The sequence below is a fragment of the Enhydra lutris genome, unplaced genomic scaffold (genome assembly GCF_002288905.1).
Source record: "Enhydra lutris kenyoni isolate GAN:26980312 unplaced genomic scaffold, ASM228890v2 scaffoldscaffold47, whole genome shotgun sequence".
Classification (NCBI taxonomy): domain Eukaryota; kingdom Metazoa; phylum Chordata; class Mammalia; order Carnivora; family Mustelidae; genus Enhydra; species Enhydra lutris.
The window spans coordinates 10,211,826-10,226,549 of NW_019154131.1; the positions used below are offsets into that span (position 1 = coordinate 10,211,826).

General features: G+C 40.5%; 1 protein-coding gene across 3 annotated transcripts in view; it reads right to left on the reverse strand.

Moving 5' to 3' along the window:
* Nucleotides 1-3,114, reverse strand: part of LOC111156621 (zinc finger DHHC-type containing 21) — a 51,438-nt gene extending 48,324 nt beyond the window's left edge. For 2 of the 3 annotated variants that reach the window (XM_022517616.1, XM_022517617.1), the window contains exon 1: nucleotides 2,991-3,053. The gene's annotated coding sequence lies outside the window, so the exon portion shown is untranslated. Of the gene's footprint in view, nucleotides 1-2,990 lie in introns of all 3 variants that reach the window. The other variant, XM_022517615.1, reaches the window with a different exon arrangement.
* Nucleotides 3,115-14,724: the final 11,610 nt, after the last annotated feature.

Sequence of the window (14,724 nt, forward strand, 5' to 3'; positions counted from 1 at the left end):
AAGAGCTCCAAATCAGATTACAACCAGAAACACGTACCTGGCAGAACTGTAGGATCACTTCCCTCAGCTAATATCTACCAGGCGTGGCTTATGGCTGAACAGAAACTATTACACATCCTGAGCCATGACCAGACCGAACACAGTGCGCTGCTATCCGATCTGAAGGGTGGCATTTGTAAAATACTTTCCTTAGCTAGAGATCCTGACATGCTAATCTGTCTATTAAAAGGTGAGTTCATAACTCAAACTTTGATGTAACCAGTGGACATACTGGTACTTCCACATTTTTTAAGATTGCTATCTGGTAACTCTACCTGAGTGCTGTGACTAACTTCATTAATGATGTAAATTACTACAGCACCAACTTTTTTTTTAAAGATATAATTCAACTCTAATAAACTAGACTACATAAATATTTACAATGCCCAAACTATTCTAGGAGGAAACGACCTTCCCTTTTTTGCCTTTTTTGGCCACTAAATTTTAGTATGTATTTTCTTCAGGAAGAAAACTCGAATCACTATGAAAAGAAAGGGATAGAAAACTATCATAGGACAGAAAACTACAACATGAAAATGCAGATTTTAGAAAATGATAAAAATTAGCCAAGATAATTTACAAGAAATCTAGCCAAATGTTCTCTCGAAACTTGAGAAACTTAAGCCAATGGTCTTATAAATGTTCCATGAATATGAAAAAAAAAAAAATTTCCCTCTCTCATTCCTCCTATCTGAAACGTCCCTATCATCTTGTTTACTCTACTTAAATTCAATTCATACTTCAAGGTCAATTTGAATCTCACTCTCCAGACGAAATTTTTCCTGCCACCTCAGCTCACAGTGATTTTCCTCTTCTAAATTCCACAACACAAGGCAAAACTGGTACAAGAAAATAGCAAGTGGTTTTGTAATCTCGAAATGTGGAAGAACCTCATAAGAGACCACATAAAGATTAAAATTTCTGAAGCCTACAACGTACCAAAAATAAAGTCAAAAGACAAAGTATCCCTTTAAAAAAAAAAAAAAAAAAAAGGACAACATATGACTGGTAAGAGTCATACAAAGTAAATACACAGAGCAGCAATTCACAAAAGAAAACAAAATTTAATGGCTAATCATTACTGATTAGGAAAATGTGAAATAACTAGGTATGCCTTTTCATCCTTTGTATGCACAAAATTTTGGGAAGACAGATGATCATTCAATGATGAGAGAGCACAGAGAAAAGGACATTCTCATCCATTACAGCTATGCATGTAAACTGATACAATCAACTTTAGAGGGCAATGCAGCAGCATCTATTAAAAAGTCAAACTCTTTGACCCACAGTTGTATCTCTAGTAAGTGCTACCAAAGTACTCATTAGAGTGAGGAGGTACAGATACATTCAAGGTGCTCCACCCACTGCTTATTGTAATCATAAAAATTGGGCACAACATCAATGTTCATGAACAGGGAGGGGACTGATCAAATAAATTATAAGACATCCAAGATGTAGCATTATTTCCAAGCTACTGAAATTTAAAAAATGAAAGAAAGAAAAGAAAAGAAAAGAAAAAAGGAGATAGATTTAGATCTGCATATGGGTACACACACGTAGTGTTGAATGAAAGAAAGGAGGTTATGAGAGAAAAGCTTAACAGTGGTTTCCTGGAGTAGAGGAGGATAATGAGAGACTAGGAAAAGGTATAAGGGAACACTCTGGTTCCCTCATAAAGATCTCTATCTTGGTATGAATTTGAGATACACAGGTTGTGCATTTGTCGAAAGTCAACAAATTCACACTTAAGAATAGTGCATTTCGGGGCGCCTGGGTGGCTCAGTGGGTTAAGGCCTCTGCCTTCGGCTCGGGTCGTGGTCCCAGGGTCCTGGGGTCGAGCCCCGCATCGGGCTCTCTGCTTGGCAGGGAGCCTGCTTCCTCCTCTCTCTCTCTGCCTGCCTCTCTGCCTACTTGTGATCTCTGTCAAATAAATAAATAAAATCTTTAAAAAAAAAAAAAAAAAAAGAATGGTGCATTTCATGGTATGTAAATTTACCTTTAAAAAACCCTATAAACCAACACTGAACTCTAGCTAATGATAGTAGGCTGATGTATCAGGGAGGGGCGGAAGGAGGAAATGTACTGATGTCTGCAATTTACTATGAAATGGATCCAAAAAAAAATAAAGTGGATTGACGGATGGACAGAGAGATGGTCGAGCATGTGATGAAGTTTAATAAAATATTTGTGGAAGAACTAGGAGGTAGGTATTCAGGTGTTATACCATAAAATTTTTTCAACTCTTCTGTTTAAAATTTTTCACAATTAAATGTTGGTGGGGAAAGAAAATTACAGAAAAGTTCGTATAACATGATTCTTTTTTTTTGTTGTTAAAAAAACATGTATTAGTAATTTCTATATATGGATAAAGAAAAAGAGGTGTAGAAGAAAACATGTCCATCAAACTGTTAACACTAATGGTTATCACTGGGCTATCTGAAGGACAGAGCAGTGAAAAGAAAGCTTTCACATTTCATGTATGGCTTATGTGTTCTTCTAATTTTATTAATAAACATATGCACTTCTAAATTCTTTTCAACCAGCTGAAAAATAAAGATTGCTTAGGGGTTCTGATGAGACAATACAACCTTGTACATAAGATGTTTAATTTAAGCTCTCTTTATCATTATATGTATTACCCTAATATTGTTTGTAAAATTAATCTTTTTTTAAAATGCAGTGTAGAAGCATCAGCTATAAAGCCATTTCAAATTTGTTTCTGAAATTTGTATTACTTACAGTTTACTTTTCTCTATGAAAAAAGAAATATCTTATTCAAGAAGATGCCTAGTTAAAATTTAATATGAAAAATTTTAAATAAACATAATGTAACTACAATTATCTTTTTTTGCAAATGAAAGTCATTTAATGCATCTAAAAATAAGACTTTAAGGATACTATGCCACATAATACAGAAACATATTCCCATGTAAAATTAAATGTGGACTTACCAACTTGCAAATTCACCAAGATGTATTGTAATTTTTCTGGTGCTTGCATTTAGAGTTTTTATCTTGATTCATTCCTTTTTAAATTACATCCCAACAAATGGATCTCTCCTCAATAACAGTTCTCCATGAGAATCTATTAATGGTTTAACAAATAATGATCTCTTACAAAGATAAAAATTGCAAGTCGCTAAATATTCTGTGAAAATGTCAATTACAGAAGTTTTAAATTAAAAAATAAGATGACTCAACTCCACCTGATTTTGTGTTTCCATATCCTACCCCATCCCCCCCCCAAATCTGCATTTGATTATACCATTATACAGGAAAGTTCTCTCTTTTGAAACCACCCAGTTCCCATAAAATCAAATTAGTATTGTGTGTCCAACATTTGGGCTTCATCAAACTTCCTGACCACAAATCACAAAATGACAACAGATTCTGAGATCACTGAGGAGACAAAATGCATTGTAATGTCTATCAAGATGTGAGGCTGGAACTATCCAATCACAATTGATAAACATAAAGAGTTTAAAATAGAAGCAAGTTTAAGTTTAAAATGTTTTAAGGGGAAAAAGCTATCCTCCTGTAATGAACCATTAAGAGAATCAACCATAAAAGTTAGTTTCTACAGTTCAAGTTTAAACAATAATACTGTAAAGAGTTCTAGATAACATACACACACAGATTCAGTATCTTATTAATTCAATTAGCATCTATTGACTATATACTATGCTTTTGCACAGGATACAGATAAAAAAGAGATGGGCCCCATCCTCAGACAGACTAGGTATCAGACCAGATCAATTGCTTGTAAGACAAGGTGAGCTAGAGGGCAAGATGGCAGGAATGCAGCTCATATAGGAAGGGTACTGGCTCGTGGAACTTTTTTCAGTTATGGGAATATTTATGCGCATACTAGGTAGTAGTACAAAAGGTATTTCTTATGGTGAGGTGCCATCAGGAAAAGGTTTCTGGAGAAAGTGAAACCTGTGAGTTAGCTAGTCAAAGAATGGAGGCTCTTCTGAACAAGAGAGCAAAATAAGAAAAAGTAAGGAAGCAGGCAGAGAAAACCTAAGTAAACCGAAATGACTAGAGTCATTGCATATGGAAGAATGGGGTAAAACATGTTTAACCTTTTGAGTACACTTACCTCTAAGAAATATATTTCATAATATTACCAGTACACACAGAAATATATGATATGAGAATGTTTTATACTCATTAAATAAAACATAATTGAAAAGTTTTAATAAAATATTTGCTCTTACTACATTGTTACTCTATTTTACCCTAGTTCACTCCAATAAAAATATATAACGTTGGTCACAGCCCACTAAAGGGATTTCATGACCCACAAGAAAAGAATGGTCTAAGAGCAAAAAACACTGTTAAACCATGCTAATGAGTTTGGACTTTGCACCAAACACAGTGGGAAACCACTGCAGGATTTTAGGGGGAAGAATGCCATGATGAAGTTCACATTTTGGAAGAACAGCAACACTAGGAAGGATGGACTTGGGTGGATGGATAAGGCTCCAAAACTGACTACATAAAATAAGCTCTGCTTACTGGTCACCCAGGTGAGAAAGGAGGGGGAGGGGGAAGACCAAAACAGTAGTGATTTATAAGGGGAGTATGGAACAACTGGGGTAAAGAACGAATACTCAGGACAGGAGACATGCTGGAAATGGGCAGATTAAGAATTTAATGAGTAAAATCAACAGGACTTGGTGATCAATCTAACAATCATGGCCATAGAAAAACTGATGCTGGGAGAAAATAGAGTTAAAGTCTATAAGGGGAATGGAAATGTAATGCTAATGATTTAGATATATATCTCACATACTCAGAATGTAATACTTTCCTTCTGCTATGGTAAGCAATATACTTCAGACACTCCTAACTTGTCCTTCATTTCCTGTCTTGGAAATGGTACTACCCTTCATGTAGTCCCTACACCAAAAACCTACAGTCTGCCCTTTACTTTTTTTTTTTTAAGATTTTATTTGTTTATTTGAGAGAGAGAATATTAGAGGGGAGAGGGGAGAAGGTCAGAGGGAGAAGCAGACTGCCCCATGGAGCGGGGAGCCCCATGTGGGACTCAATCCTGGGACTCCAGGATCATGACCTGAGCTGAAGGCAGTTGCTTAACCAACTGAGCCACCCAGGCGCCCCTACCCTTTGCTTTTAATTGAGACAGGGCCAACGTCAATAACGCTGCTATGGCTATGACTCTAGGGTGGCTTCCTAAAGTTTCAGCAAAACAATACTTCCTGTCAGAATTATTAGGTAATAGCTCAAGTCAAACATCTATGAGTCAAACTCCAGTCACTCACTGGCTTACGCTCAAGGAAAATTCCTACTTTACATTTTCAGTTATTAGAGCTACACGGCACCACAGCACTTCCAACAGGATGACCATTTTATCTAATTCAGCAGCATCACCGACATCATGGAATCAAATCTCACCTATGAGGTACAAAAACAATGCTAGGCTTAAAACTCCATGTAATTTGGGGATAACGAATAATATCCTGAAGTTTCATAACTATAAAAGGTCATAAGGTCATTAGATATTTTTAACATTGTGATGTCTGAAAGAATACAATCAACAATTCAGAGGACAAACAAAACAAAACAAAACAAACAAAACAAATCCCACAGAAAGTTCCCAAAAGAAAACAGTTAATATACGGATATATAAAATTTAAACTTAAAACTGCACCTTAAAATGAAGTTACAACTATATACTTTTAAACATATTTATATAGATATTTAACTTCTGAGGTTGTCTACTTTGAAAATTGGCCAGGATAAATAATTCTACCTAAACTATCAAGCTACAGCGGCCCCTGGGTGGCTGAATCAGTTAGGCAGCTAACGCTTGATTTCAGTTCAGGTAATGATTTCAGGGTCCTGGGACAGGCCCCAAATCAGGCTCCACACTCTCTGCCCCTTCCCTTGCTCCTGCTCTCTCTCTCTCTAAAATAAATAAATCATTTAAATATATATATATATATATATATATATATATATATATATATATATATTTCTTTTTTAAAAAAATTAAAAAACATATCAGGCTCTAGCTGTTTCTAATAATTAGCCAAGGGAGTAATTCAGTTTTTTAAATATCATATAGGTATTCAGTTTATTTCAAGAGTAGGAAATTAATCTTGTGGGGATATGAAAAAGAGAGCCACATTCAAATTATGACACAGCCTCCAAGCTGCCGTTTCTTTTCAAGCTTCCGTTTAGCCATCTGTAAAATGGTGATAAAAATAACTCATGGAATTGTTGTCATGCTTAAATGAGAAACTGCCTGACAAATGAAAAGCAACTCCCAAAACAGTAACTTTAAAGGGGAGTGGGAGACAGGAGAGGAAGAGAGACAAATTAAGTTTTACTTCTAGTCTTGCAAACTCCAGAATCAAACAATGTTTCTGGGTCTCTATCTTTAAAGTCATGATACAATTTAACCATACCCCAGCTCTACTTCCTCTAACACTAAAGACTGAGAACACTTGTCAGGAATGAGAAGCCTCCCACAGCCCAGTCTTTCAGCTGTTATCATACTAGGAGCATAGAGGAAGTTTTATTTCCACATGTTGGCATGGGGTCTCTTCAAGCAGAAAACTGAAAATAGAGATTTGATCTAAAATGGAGTGAACTAAAACCTTCAAACCAAAGTCTTTCAAGGAAAAGCAGAAAAGCAGAAGGGCTGGTAATTTAAGGACTAAAACACAGGAGCAAATCAGGACCAGCTTTCAGAAACTAATGAAGAATGCACAATTTTGACTCAATGCTGAGTTCTCCAGGAATTCTTTGTGAAAATGTGGGTAGGCAAAGTGTCAAAGCAGAACATACTTGCACCATCAATGGTTTCAAGAACCCACTTCTAGAACAAGTCCTTTAATCACTACATTCTAGGCAAAACTGAACATAAGCCATTGCTCCTCTGTATGCCTGCTTCATGAGTGAAAAATAAATGTAAATTAATACCTCCATTAAAAATACTGCACTGCAGTGATACACTTCATCAGAATTCCCTAACAGAAAGTAAAAGTAGCTTCAAAGGTGTGGGATAATACGAATTAAGATACCAAATACTGCTTGAGTCAGTATAAAATGTCACGTGGGAATCTTCACTTAGAAGATAGGGATGTGGGAGAGGGTCAGGAAAGGCGAGAAGAACTAAGGCTGAATGTAGAGTAGGACAGAAGGCTACAGATAACCTTTGCTTCAAACACAGCACAAGGAAAAACCTTCAGATAAAGTAAAAGCCAGAAATGAAGAGGCTCTGGTGTTTCCTGGACATGAACCTGATACGTTCTTCCAACGGGGAAGGGAAACTGGCTACCTACCTCTAGTACCCACTCCACCAAGACAAACTGAAAAACAACAAATCAGATTTCCTTCACACCAGACTTTACCAAAGCAGGCACAGTTCAAGAACAATACTACCAAAAGAAATCATCACTCCTTACTTGCTTGAAGCTGAAAATCCTACAGGAGATTATTTGTTCCATAATTATGGATAAAAGGCTTAAAATCAGAAACCTGGCTGAGATCACACGTGAGCATGTTAAAGTTAGAAAGAACTAACATAAAACTCATCAGCGAATGGCAAAATACTAATTTTTAACCTAATCTGCCCTTTTGTGGAAGCAGCAACAGTTAAGATGAAGGGAGCAGATTCCTAGTCGGCCTCTTAAATGGGATGAAGTTAATTTATCTGCGAGGTAAAGCACAGGGCAAGAGGAGGCCTAAATGGCAGAAGACAAACTTGGAAAATGTTACGTCTTTTCCCTAGGGTACGTCAAAAGAGGAAATAGGTAAATAACCTACCATCATCCTAAGATATTTTTGTCAAGGTAGCTACCAATGAGAGCAGGGCTACATCTGTGAACAACTAGGTTTATTCAATTTACCAATGAATCACTATGCTGACAATAAAAAAGGGTTTTTTTCCCCATTTATTCTTGTCTCTTACCTGTGTTTTTCACTGATAACAAAAGAGTTCAAACATTTTCAGCTTAAAGCGCTCATTAAATAAGAGCTATAGGTGCACTGATTATTCTACTAGATGTTAAAATGCCATTTATACTTAGTGCACTTGAAAAATTGACTCTGAGCCCTAATGTTTTACTGAAGCAATATAAAATTCCTTCATGCCTTAATACAAAAGTAAAACTGAGCTTAGGGAAAACTCCCTGGGAATAAAAATAGCTTTTCCTCTGTCTTCCCTGTTACACCTATTAATATGGATACTACCAGTATGTAGCCTTCTATGCTGAAAACGATTGTATTGACTCACACTCAATTACAATCCTAGAAAAAAAGCTCCATGGAGACAATACTAGACTTCTCAATTAGTTTCTTCACTAATACATGGCATTATTTTATCCATGCACTTTTCCACAGGTTCTGAATCAGGTCCTATGAATTAAAGAAATCAGGCAGTGGGCAAATAAGTAGTAAAAATTTTATGATTCATAATGATGATCACTTCTTCTTTAGAATCTATCTGTTAAGCTGATGGTTACATGTGTGCATTTTAAAATACCTACATTTCTTGTATTAAACAAAACACCCCAGAGATAGGCAGTGTGACACAGTTACCATCATTTTATTGAAAATATGCTCTATTTTGGGACACCTGGGTAGCTCAGTGGGTTAGGTGGCTGCCTTCGGCTCAGGTCATGATCCCAAAGTCCTGGGATCGAGCCCCGAGTCGGGCTCCCTGCTTAGCGGGGAAGCCTCCTATTCCCTCTCCCTCTGTCAACTGCTCCCCCTGCTTGTTCTCTCTCTCTCTCTCTATCAAATAAATTAATAAAATCTTTAAAATATGTTCTATTTCACTGATTCCAACTACAGCTTCTAAAGTATTTTACATTTAACAGAAATCACCACAGTTTGAAGGGACCTAATATGATCCTGTTGGTTTACATCCAAAATGAGGAATTCTACACCAAATACTATTCCAAAAGTATAGAAATATATATACCTTTAGTTATATTTTGATATAATTTTCCCAATACTTCTGCAGGTGTATATTTAAAATGTGCTCTTAACGTGTTAAAGGGTTTTAAATTAATTACAAATGTAACATATAAAGCTCAAATGAGCCTTGAAGACTTCAGCCTAACTCCTTAGTTGTATAGATGAGAAAACAGGGTGAGTCACTCACCTATCCATGACCCTACGGCTAGACTGTGACAGCAACGGGACTAGAATCGAGTTTTTCTTTCCACTACACTAAATGTCATTTGGTTCTTCCTTCCAATTGATTTCTCTCCTCATCACTTCCTCAAAAATATTTTTGCCATTAAGAGGTCGAACAACTAAAGCAACATAAAACACTGCTCTAGATTTTATCTGTAAAATAAGTAAAATCTAAAGAAATGGAAGGATTTAACAAGCCATTGCGCAAAAAGCCAAGGAAGGCACATACCAAGCAATCATCAAATGATAACTATTCTCATTCGTTATTATTATTATTATTTTTACCACAAGGAAGGTAGTGAATTTTTTTTTAAGGATACATACATATTACCATCCTAGGCTGAGGATCCACTGACACATCATCTTTTTCAACTTGCGATTAATTATCCTCAGTTGTCTTTTTAGGCTGTAACTTAACACTATGATTTATGACCCACCCACAATGACCTTGATTTTTTTTTTCCTCTTGTACTTTTATGGGACTGCCGTAACTGCAATATTTTCGAGTAATAACCGGTCAGGTTCTCTCAGCCCTAGAGATACAGACATCCTCCACTGACTCACAAGGGATTTTAAAATGTGACCCAAATATAGCTTGAGAAACCACAACTTTAAATGGACTCTACACTTAAAATCCAGCGACCTATTTATTATCGTGAATGGTAACAAGTGCAGACTGCTGCCACCCATAAGCCATTTTCTCAAAATCATTCTCAGATCTGGAGGGAGGGAGGCAGAAGGTCAATAAAGGAGCAACTATTTCTGCTCCCGCCTAGTCCTCCGCAGCCTCACACCAGCGATCTGGAAATGAATGAAAGGCTGCGACAACACAGATAAATCCGGGATCCCTGCGCAGATCTCCGGGCAGGGGTGCAGAGAGGGAAACTGGAGTTCACAGGCGAGAAACTCCGGGCACAGATTTAATAAATTAAAAAGCAAAAGCGGGGGGGAAAAAAAAAACCCAACCCTAAATCACCTCGGCTAGAGCAGGAACCCACCCCCCACCCCCACCCCCAGTTCTGGGAGGGGGAGCTGGCGGGCGGCTGCGGCTCCGGCTCCCGCTGCAGCTGCTCTGAGACCCGCGGGGCCCGGGAGAGCGGGGTTTGGAGCCGGAGCCCAGGCGAGGGGGCAGGTGCCGGGGGCAGGTGCCGAGAGGGGCAGGTGCGGGGAGGAGCAGGGCGCGGGACGGGAGCGCGGCCAGGTGAGGACTGCGGGCGCCGGGCAGCGACAGAGGCGGCGGGGGCACGGCGGGGCGGGGGCTGGGGGGGAGGGGGGAGGGGGACGGGGGCGGCCGCGTCGGCCCCGCGCCTGCACACACTCACCGGCGCCGGCGGGCTCGCCTCTCGCCGCCGCTGCTCTCGCGGCCGCCAGCCGCTCTTCCCCCTCCTCCTCCGCCGGCGCCGCCGCCGTCGCCCAGGCCCGGCCGCGCTCCCCTTCCGCTTCCGGGAGCCGGAGCGCCGGGGCCGGCGAGGTGGGTGTGCGCCCGCCCGCGCGCTGGGGCTACCGGCCGCCGCCGTCGCCGTCCGCGCTTAGCTGCCGGGAGCAGCGATGGGAGCCGCCAAGGGCCGAAAGAGCAGAAATCGCGCCGCCGGCGTGGGGAGATGCGCCGCGGCTCCAGGCCGCGTGCGGCGGTCCCCGCGCCGTAACCGGAACACTCGTACCTGACGCACCTCGGCGCCTCCGCCCTCCCCTGCTGCCACCTTCCCAGCTGTGCCCGGGCCGTCCTTCTCTTTGTCCCCACACTCCTCACTGTCCCACTCTAAGGGAGACCGCAGAGGGGCCTTCGTGTAAGGATTGCCCAGTAGCCCTCTTCCTTCAGGGACAATGGCCAACAGGCCTCTGTCTTCCGCTAAGGCGTTCTGGATGTCCCGTGGTACCTTGTTTCAAAGTGCGCCCGCAGCATCTGCATCCTCTGGGAACTTGTCAGAAATGCACCACCTCAGATCTGCTGAATCAGTATCTGCATTTTAACAAGATCTCCAGGTGATCCCTAAATGTGCACCTTAAGTACTGAAAGGCACCGGATTCTAGTGCCTGTCCTTGCCCTCTTCAGACCCTCTACGCAGTAGTAGGAGCCAGGGTTGCCCCAGCTATCTAAGATGTTGTCGGTTCCCGTGGGCCACCTCAGTCCATACCCAAACCAGCTTAACTCGGTATTTAAGGAAACATCCAAAAGTTGTCAGCTTTCCCATCCCTGCAGCCTAGGAAAACTAAGTTGACCCAACAGTGTAAATAATCAGTCCACCTCCCAGTTTAAGTGGATATCTTACCAAACACCAGAGACCTACTTTAAAACCTCCCTTCTCTTCCCTCTCCTAAGCTGAGCAGTACTTTGGATACAGTACTACACCATTTGTAGTAATGTAGAGCTAAATCTTTGAGCTTGCATGCCACAGGAGATCATGTATGGATGGAAGAATATTACTTGATACATAAAGTCTGAACTTCTTATAGGATGGCATTGAAAGTCCTTCACAAACTTGTCTCTACTTACCTGTGCAGTCTTAGCTCAAATGAACTTGGTTCATTTAGCCTTCCTAGGTTGCCCTTTGTCTTCCTCCCTAATGATCGTTATCCAAACTTGGGAGTCAGTTCAAATCCTGCCAGCCCAGAGTACTCTCCCCCCTCCCTACTGTACTTATATCACACCCATGAGCTTATTTTGAAACCATATGTTACCTTGTATTCCTAGATATTTTTGAATATGTTATGTTCTGGTGTATTTCAATTACAAACACCTTAGCACCTTAAAGACCTACACCAGTAGATATCAAAGTGTAGTCCTCACACCAGTAGCATCAACATCACCTGTGAACTAGTGAGAGATCCACATTCTCCAGCTCCATCGCAGATATACTGTATTAGAAACTTCAGGGATGAAGCCCAGCAATCACCGTTTTCATAAGCCTTCTGGGTGATTCTAATGCGCACTCAAGTTTTAGAACTACTGACCTGAAATATTGTCTTTTACCCCCCGCCAAAGGAACTCAGTGATTGGGATTGATTTGACTATATGCAAGTTTTATTGGCTTTCAGATTAAGCAATCAGCTCCTTCATTTATGCATAACTAGGCTAGAAGGCAGTGACAGTTGCTTTTGAAAGAATTGCCTTTGGTTTTCACAATGCATTTTATGTAGTAGGATCTTTATAACTTGGGTTTGTTTGAAAAGAAAGAAATAAAGGGGCGCCTGAGTCCAGCTCTTGAGTTTTGGTTCAGGTCATGATCTCGAGGCTGTGGGATCGAGCCCCATGTCGGGCTCTGTGCTCCGTGCTGGGTCTGCTTCAGATTCTCTCTCCTTCTCCTTCTCATTCTCTCTCTCTCAAATAAATAAAATCTTTAAAAGGAAGGGAGGGAGGGAGGGAGGAAGGGTGGGTGCAGGGGTGCCTGGATGGCTCAATCTGTTATGTATCAGACTCCTGATTTCTGCTTGGGTCATGATCTCAGGGTTGTGGGATGGAGCCCCATGTCTGGCTCAGAACAGAGTCTGCTTGAGATTCTCTCTCTCCTTCTGCCCCTCTCCCCACTCACAGACATTCTCTTTCTCTCTCTCAAATAAATAAAAGAAGGAAGGAAACATAACTAGTCACTTTGGGTGAAGGAGAAATGTGGAATTTTACTTCCAAAATTCGAGTACCCAAATTGCATATTATTTGGCTCTTTTTTAGTATACTATTGTGAGAAGGAATAATTTGCAGTAAATGATTTCAACAAGTACCAAAATGAGAATTAGTTGAGTGGCACATGAGTGCTGTGACAATTAGAACTATATGTATTTTTTGTGCATTTTGTCATGAGTAAGCCTGTCTCTGATCAGCCAAGCCCATTTCACAGAGAATTCTCTAAATAAGACATGGAAATAGAGAAGTGGCAGGGAAACCATTCTCAAAATCATGATCTCGTTACCATGGGCACTTAAGAAGTCTAATCAGGGGCCTATCTATCAGGGCCCTATCAGGGTCAAGTCATAAGGATGATTGTCTTATGTTGCAACCCATATACTTGACTCCTATGTCATAATGAGAGGGTGAGGGAGATATGGCATCATATAATCTTTTTGAGAAGCTTTTCTATTTACTGTAAGGATGGAGAGAAGATAGATATGCTATATTCTCCCTCCAGAATTCTAGTCTCCTTCATCCTTTCTGTGACATGATTATTAATCAAACTAGTATTTATCTGGGAATTGAAAAAGTAGACAAGAACAAGCAACATGGCTACCACTGCCAACTTAGCTTCTCAACAAAGGCACAGTCAGGGCATTTATGTGGATAAACTCAGCCAACTACTGTGCTTCTGTGCCCTGATGGGGGAGGACTGGATTTGACTACACTTTCCAAAAGTCAGTGCAAGTGCAGTCCAGAGTTTAATCAACACTGGCTAATAGCCCTTGGCAGCTTTGGGTGGATGGTGTTCTCCACCTGCCCAGCTGGGTACCATGCCCTAAGCACCCACATTTGATGCACATTCATGATTTCTTGGTTGCTTATCGTCATCTCCCCCATCTGTTTGAGTGGCAGAGTGCCCATTCCAGAACAGTCTAATATTCTAATAGTTGTTCTTAACCTCTTTTGGGTTACACATCTCTTTGAGCATCTAATGAAAGTTACGGACCCTCTTTCCCAATGAAGCATGTGTGTAAACACGCAATTATATAAACACATACATATATATTTAAAAATAAAATTTCAGAAGCTGCCCTACCTTCCCATGCCTCCCAACGACCACAGTGAAGTCACAAACATCAGGCTAAGAATCTGCTTTAAGATATGGAGAGTGGGTGAAATAAACTTCTTTTTTTCAAATATCAAAGATAACTCCAAAAACCACTCTGTGCTTAGGAGATAGAACAAAAGCAATGCTAAGTGAAGTTACATTTGGGAGTGCTAAAGAAGCAGCCCGTTGTGCCAACAGAGTGGTTCAGGAGTGGCTTCCTGGAGAAATGTTCTTGCAAATAAGAACAGGACTTTGGAACAAAGGATCCCTCCAGTATAAGGGACAGGCTATGCAAAGGCATGGAAACATGGAAGTACAGTGGTCCATCTGGTGCGGCTCAAAAGTAAAATTCATGGAGAGAAGAGAATCAGAAGGTAGAACAGAGTCAAATCACGTTGAGCCTCAAATTCAACACTATTTCCAATAAGCAGCTAATGTAAGCTTTTGGAGTACAGTAACCTGGAAAGACTTTATTAGTGAGTGCCATAGTATCATCAAAATGCAGAGCAGTAGGACATTTGAAAAAGTTCTCCATAGGGGCACCTGGGTGGCTCAGTTGTTTGAGTGCCTGCCTCCAGCTTGGGTGGTGGTTCTGAGGTCCTGGGATGGAGGCCTGTGTAGGGCTCCCTGCTCAACCAGAGGTCTGCTTCTCCCTCGCCTTCTGCCCCTCCCCCTGCTTGTGTGCGTGCTCTCTCTCTCTCTCTCTCTCTCTTCCTCTCTCTCAAATGGATGGGTAAAATCTTAAAAAAAGAAAAGAAAGAAAGAAAGAAAGAAAAAATTTTCCATATCCTAAA